The sequence below is a fragment of the Notamacropus eugenii genome, chromosome 4 (genome assembly GCF_028372415.1).
Source record: "Notamacropus eugenii isolate mMacEug1 chromosome 4, mMacEug1.pri_v2, whole genome shotgun sequence".
NCBI lineage: Eukaryota > Metazoa > Chordata > Mammalia > Diprotodontia > Macropodidae > Notamacropus > Notamacropus eugenii.
Genome location: NC_092875.1, coordinates 440818357 through 440824925, shown reverse-complemented (window position 1 = coordinate 440824925; position 6569 = coordinate 440818357).

The window sequence follows — 6569 nt, the reverse complement described above, 5'->3', positions numbered from 1 at the left end:
AATGACAGGTATAGCATTGTCTCATACCATACAATTACTATCACCCATTGAATTTTAGACCAGGAAGGAATTTTAGAAATCATATATTTCACTTCCCTTAATTTACAGTTTAGGCAACTGAGATCAGAGGATTTAAGTGATTTGCCTAAGGTCACATAGTTGGTTAATAGTAAATCAATCAACAAACATTTATTAAGTGGTTATTTATGCCAGGTATTGTGCTAAGTCTGGGGATACAAAGAGAGAGTGAAAACCGTGATTTTGCTTTCAAGGAAATAACACTCCAATGGTAGCACAGGTAAGATTAGAATTCAGAGGCAGCTGGTGGTGCAGTAGATAGCTAGACCTGTCAGGAAGACTTGATTTAAATCCATCTTCAGACACTTACTAGCTGTATGTATCTGCAGTCACATTACGTAGATATCTGCATCGATTTCCTCAACTGTAAAAGGAGGGTTACAATGGCACCTACTTCACAGGGTTGTTGTGAGGATAAAATGATATAATATTTGTAAAGAATTTAGCACAGTGTTTACTCTCCTCTTTTCCCATACAATACCTGGTTAGAAACTCTGTCTCTCTATCTTTCTGATTTTCTGTGACTCTCTCTCTCTCTCTGTCTCTGTCTCTGTCTCATTCTTACAACAGCTGAGGAGTATGCCTCCTTAACAGAACAAGGGCAGGGATATGAATATTATGAGTTTCAGAATCTTGTCCCCAAACCTAACTTTCCAGTTTATATTTATTTCAAAACATTCGATTAGCCTCTATTTACATGTGCAAAGTAAAATGTAAAATAAACGTAATCATCCCAGGAAATTAAGAATTACTATTCCCCCTTGTCCCCTCATTACAAAAATGTATAGTCAATCAAAAAAAATTTCTACAATGACTGTGTCAAAAAAACCTTTGTCTCATTTTACATTCTGAGTCGTCTACCTCTCTCTCTATCAGGAGGTGGGTAGCATGTTTCATTAATTTGTGTTGTTCATTCATTTCAGTAGGGTCTGACTCTTTGTGACCCCATTTGGGGTTTTCTTAGCAAAAATTCTGGAGTAGTTTGCCATTTTCTTCTTTAGCTCATTTAACAGATGAGGAAACAGAGGCAAACAGGGTCAAGTGACTTGTCCAGAACCACACAGCTAGTAAACGTCTGAGCTCAGATTTGAACTCAGGTCTGCCTGATTCCAGACCTGGTGCTCTATCCACTATACTACCTAGCTGCCCTTGCTCCTTCTCAAGGAAGCAAACCTTACTTTTCTGAGAGAGGTGGAAATACTTAGCCCTATACAAAGGAGGAATTCCATTAATAGTTCTTTGGAAAACTGGTTGGTCATTATGCTAATAAAATTCAGCATAATAGTATTCCATCATATTAATATACAACAACTTGTTCATCCATTACCCACTCTGTGGGTACCTCCTCAGATTCCCATCCTTTGACACCTCAAAAAGGACTATAAATATTTTTGTACATCCTTAGAGTTTTTTGTTGTTTTTTTTGTTTAAGATAATCCCTCTCAATATCACTACTTGGTCTATTTCTGGAGATAGGAGAAAAGGAAATTATTTTCCTATGCTCTAAAATGTTTATAGCAACTCTCTTTGTGGTGGCAAAGAACTGGAAATTGCAGTTGAGGAATGGCCTAACAAGTTGTGGTATATGATTGTGATGGAATACTATTGTGCTATAAGAAATGATGAACTCAGTGATAGCCGAGAGAACATTGTATACAGTAACAGCAGTATTGTCTTAAGAATGACTTTGAACAAATAATTTATTTTGACTTTAATAAATACCTAAATTAACTGTAAAAGATATATGAAGAAAGATGCTATCAGCATCCAGAGAAAGAACTGACAAATAGAAGTATGAATAGAATGATTTATACACATATATGTGTATGTATATATGTGTGTGTATGTACATATGTTTGTATATATATACACTTGTGTCTAATGGTAGTCATATATATTTACATATATGTATGTATGTGTGTGTCTATATATGCATATGTGTATACATATATGTGTGCACTTGTATCTAATGGTAGCCATCTCAAGTGGGAGGGGAGTTGAGAAGGAAGGAAGAAAAGAAATTGTCATGATAATTTTGTTGTCTATTTGAAAGGAATAGCAAGTGTTGCATAATAGAGTTGCAGTTTCATGAGCAATCATCATTTTTATGGTACTATATCACTGAAATTCTTATTTTATTCTATAAATTAAAAATAAAATTTAATAAGGTAAAAAAGATGAATTCTTCCCTTAATCTTCTCTCCCTCTAATTCTCCCTCCCCCTCTTCTCCCTTTCCCTCCTATTTCCCTGTTGAGTGAAATGTATTTCTGCACCCAACTGTTTGTATGGATATGCTTCCTTCTTTTGACTAGTACAGTGGAGAGTGAGGTTCAAGTGTTAGCCCCTCCCCCACACCCTCTTCGTATAGATGGCACTTATATACTCCCATTATGTGAAATGATTTTCCCTAGCCTTCCTTTCCTCCTTCCTCCAAGTGTATTCCTCCTCCATTTTCTTTCCATTCTTTATTAAGATCATCAGGACCTAACAATCCCCCCTAGACCTTGTCCAATGGTAGTACCTCGATGACTCCCAATGCTGATAGGGTTTGGAGAGGATGCATATATCCCCAAATACTTGAATATAAGCAGTTTTTCCTTGTTTAGTAAATTGTCATTGTTCATTTCTTTTATTTCTCTTTTCACCTTTATGTTTGAACTTCAAAGTGTCTCCATAGCTCTGATCTTTTCATCAGAAATTCTAGGAAGTCCTTTATTTCATGAAAGATCTATTCTTCCCCTGCAGTGTTAAATTTAGTTTTTCAGGGTAGGTTATTCTTGGTTAAAAGCCCCATATTCCTGGCCTTCTGGATTATCATATTCTAAATTCTCCACCCCTTTACAGTGATAGCTGCTAAATCATGTGTGATCCTGACTGTGTCTCCTTAGTTCCTTGATCAATTTGATGAGCTTCCTGGGAGGTAAGTCTTTGTTGTAAACACCCCCTTTTCCTTGAGAGTGTTGTTGTTCAGTTGTGCCCCATTCTTCATGACCCCATTTTGGGTTTTCTTGGCAAAGACACTCAGGCAGTTTTGCTATTTCTTTCTCCATCTAATTTTACAGATGAGGAAACTGAGGCAAACAAGGTTAAGTGCCTTGCCCAGGGTCACATAGTTAAGTAAGTGTCTGAGGCCACGTTCATATTCAGGAAGGTGAGTCTTCCTCACTCCAAGCCCTGCACTCTATCCAACACACTATCCAACAAAAGCTGCACTTTTGAATGTGGACATGCCCATTTTGTCCTCTTGTAGAGAGAGACAGACAATTTTTGACTAAGCCTCAGTGATTGGGACTGTTATAAAATGAGCTGTTTGGGCAAGCAAGTCCTTTGTCCCTTACTCAGAAAGCAACAGAGATTAATAAGTATTTGGGCAGGGGAGAGGAGCCTATACACACATAATCTGTCCCTGCCTCTTCCACTCCACCCTACTAATTACCTTAAGGCAGAGGCAAAAAGAGAGTTGTATATACTTAGCCATACTGCCTGTGAGGAGAATTTCTAACCATTTTCTACCTTCTTTGTTTCCTTTTCCAAGCACTCTGATTAGAGACCAGAGACTTGAGAGTGAACTTTCCTAGCTCAAGAGATGGCAGCAGTCAGGACAGTGATGTAGTATCTTGAAGATACACATAAGAACCTCATTTCCTCACCCACATGACCCAAGAGGGTAATTCATGGGTAATGCTATTCCTGAATCCCTGCTTCCTACTTAGAGGATAGATTTCCTAGGCTGTGTCATCCCCAAATATAGCCTAAGTCAGAGAAGGAAGAGTTCTTGGCTAATCCTAACCTTGGTGGTTGTCTCCTGAGTAAAACTCATTTCTTAATTGTCCCTGTTGGAAGAAGAGGATTACTCATATGACCTTCATCACTAGAGGTTCAGTAACATGGTTAAGGGACCACGCCATTTCTTTCTATTACAGTGAATTATATGGTAGCACAGATAAAATTGGAAAGCATTGCCTGTTCAGCAGACGCAAAGTATAGTTGCCTTCTTGATCACAGGAGAGCACTAACAGCCTGGGAGGGACTCTGCAAGATTCAGTCGGAGAGGCTCAATTTCCTTTTAAGGGAATCCCAAGCATGGTGTGGTATCTTGGTGGAGTCAGAAGACCTCTAGGACACGGATAGAAAAGTGGGGCCTGCAAGAGAGGCAGGAGAATTGTGTTGATTGCATGTTGTGTTGAACGTTTATCAGCTACTGAAAGGCAGCATGGTGTCATAGCTAGCGCACTGGAGTTGATGTCAGGATAGACTCAGTCCAGATTCTGCCTCAAGACACTTATTTAACTGACCCTGAGCAAGTCACTTCACTTTTTCATGCCTCAGTTCCCTCAGTTATAAAATGTGAGGATTAGCTTCCATGGGCTTCTAAGATCTTACCCAGCTGTAAATCTATGATTTTATATGTTTTTTGATAAATGTTTAAGGGCTTCTGTGAGTTCTTTGCACTTTGATTTTTTTGTGTTATGAAATAAAGGCTGCCTTGTAATTGAAATGCCCCCCACTCCGCCTTTCCCCTTTTAACTTTGAGTGCTTACGTCAGAGCTGTCATTCATGGTTTTGGAAGCCTAGACATGAGCTAGTCAAGCGCTCTATTAAAGATTTTTAAGAATATACTTTAGATGTGAGCATGACAAACAAAGAAAGTGATATTTCATGCCATCCACATCCAGAGAAAGAACCGTGGAACTGGAATGCACAAGAAACAGACTATTTTCTCTTGTGTTTTGTTTTGTTTTTTTCTCATGGTTTCTCCTATTCGTTTTAATTCTTCTGTGCAACATGGCTAATGTGAAAATGTGTTTAATAAGAATGTATGTGTAGACCCCATATAAGATTGCAAGCCGTCTCGGGGAGAGAGGGGAGAGGGAAGGGGAGAAAATTTAGGACTTATGGAAGTGATTGTTGAAAACAAATAAATTAATTAAATTTTAAAAAAAGAAAGTGATATTTCAGATATGTGTCAAGATGGACTGTTTGTTGTCTCTGTAAGCCTAAGGCTTAAGGAGTGCTGGACAATAGGCTATATTTTTAAATGATAGAAAATCTAGTCTTCCTGTAATTTTGGAGAATTGTATTGTATTTTTTACTTGATCAGACAATCTTGACTTGTTTAAGTTAATTCTTAACCTAATTTTAGGTGGAGGGAGGGTAATTATCAGCAGTTGCATAATAATTCAGATTTATTTAGATTTTTAAGGACTATGAAACACATTTCTTACAACAATCCTGTATGATAGGTAGTGAAGGTATTCATATTCGCATTTCACTGGGGAGGAAATTGAAGTTCAGAGGTGAAATGATTTGCTCCAGGTTATACAACTATTATCAGAGCTGAGATCAAAACCCAGATCTTCTGATTATAGTCTTAAAATCAGCTTGGGTGGTCTTGTGGGTCAGAAGATACAAATCAGGTTAAAATATAGAATATATACATACAGGAGATTAAGTAGGAGATTAGTCTGGAAAGATAGATTGGGGCCATATTAAAGAGGTTTATGAATTCCAGACTTATTTTATAAAACAATGTGGAGTCATGAAAGATTTTTTTTTTGTGAGAGAGGGGGAGGGGTGACATTACTAAGCCAGTGATTTAGGAGGATTAATTTGACAGTATTGCATAGCTTGAATTGGGAGTAGGGAGCTTTGGGCAAGGGAAGACATTGGAGTGGGGAGGCCAGTAAGGAATCTATTGCAGTAGCCCAGGTGAGAGATAATGAATACCTGAATTAGGGTTGTGGCTATGGGGATAGGTGAAAGAACTGTTTTGAACCCTAGCTTGTACGTGCAGATATTATCCTCTAGAACTTTGAGTTTAGCCTAAATCAGATGGTGAATTTCTTCTTTACTGGAGAGTTTGGAACTTGGGCTTTTTCCACCATAGCCCACTGTCCATTAATATTATCCCAGTGTTTTCACAAGACGTCATAATGTATATGAAAATGTTTGCACTCTAAGGAAGCCACTGCTGTGTTTTAAGAACCCTGTAGTAAGAGAGGGCCTTCCCTGCTCTGTATTAATAATAATGATAGCTAGCAGTTACACAGTACCTATTATGTGCCAAACATGACTCTAAGTGTTTTACAAATATTATCTCACTGGGTCCTCACAACAACCCTGGGAAGCAAGTACTGTTATCTCCATTTTACAGCTGAGAAAACTACAGCAACTGGAAGTTAAGTGACTTGCCCAGGGTCACATAGCTAGTAAGTGTCTGAGGCCACAGTTAAACTTAGGTCTTCCTGACTCCAGGTTCAGTTCTATCCACTGGACCATGCAGCTACCTTTGCTCTTCATTCTACCCACTCAGACCACAGAGGGGATCGCTGGAACCAATTCTAACTTCCTATGAATGGTTTAATTTTCATTCTAAGCACTTGTACCTAGGAAATGCGCTAATGGTACAAATCAGGGTTTGATTTATTGTTTTGTTAGTTGTCTAAACTTAAGGAAGTGATGGAGAAAATGCTAAAAATGTAGATTAAAC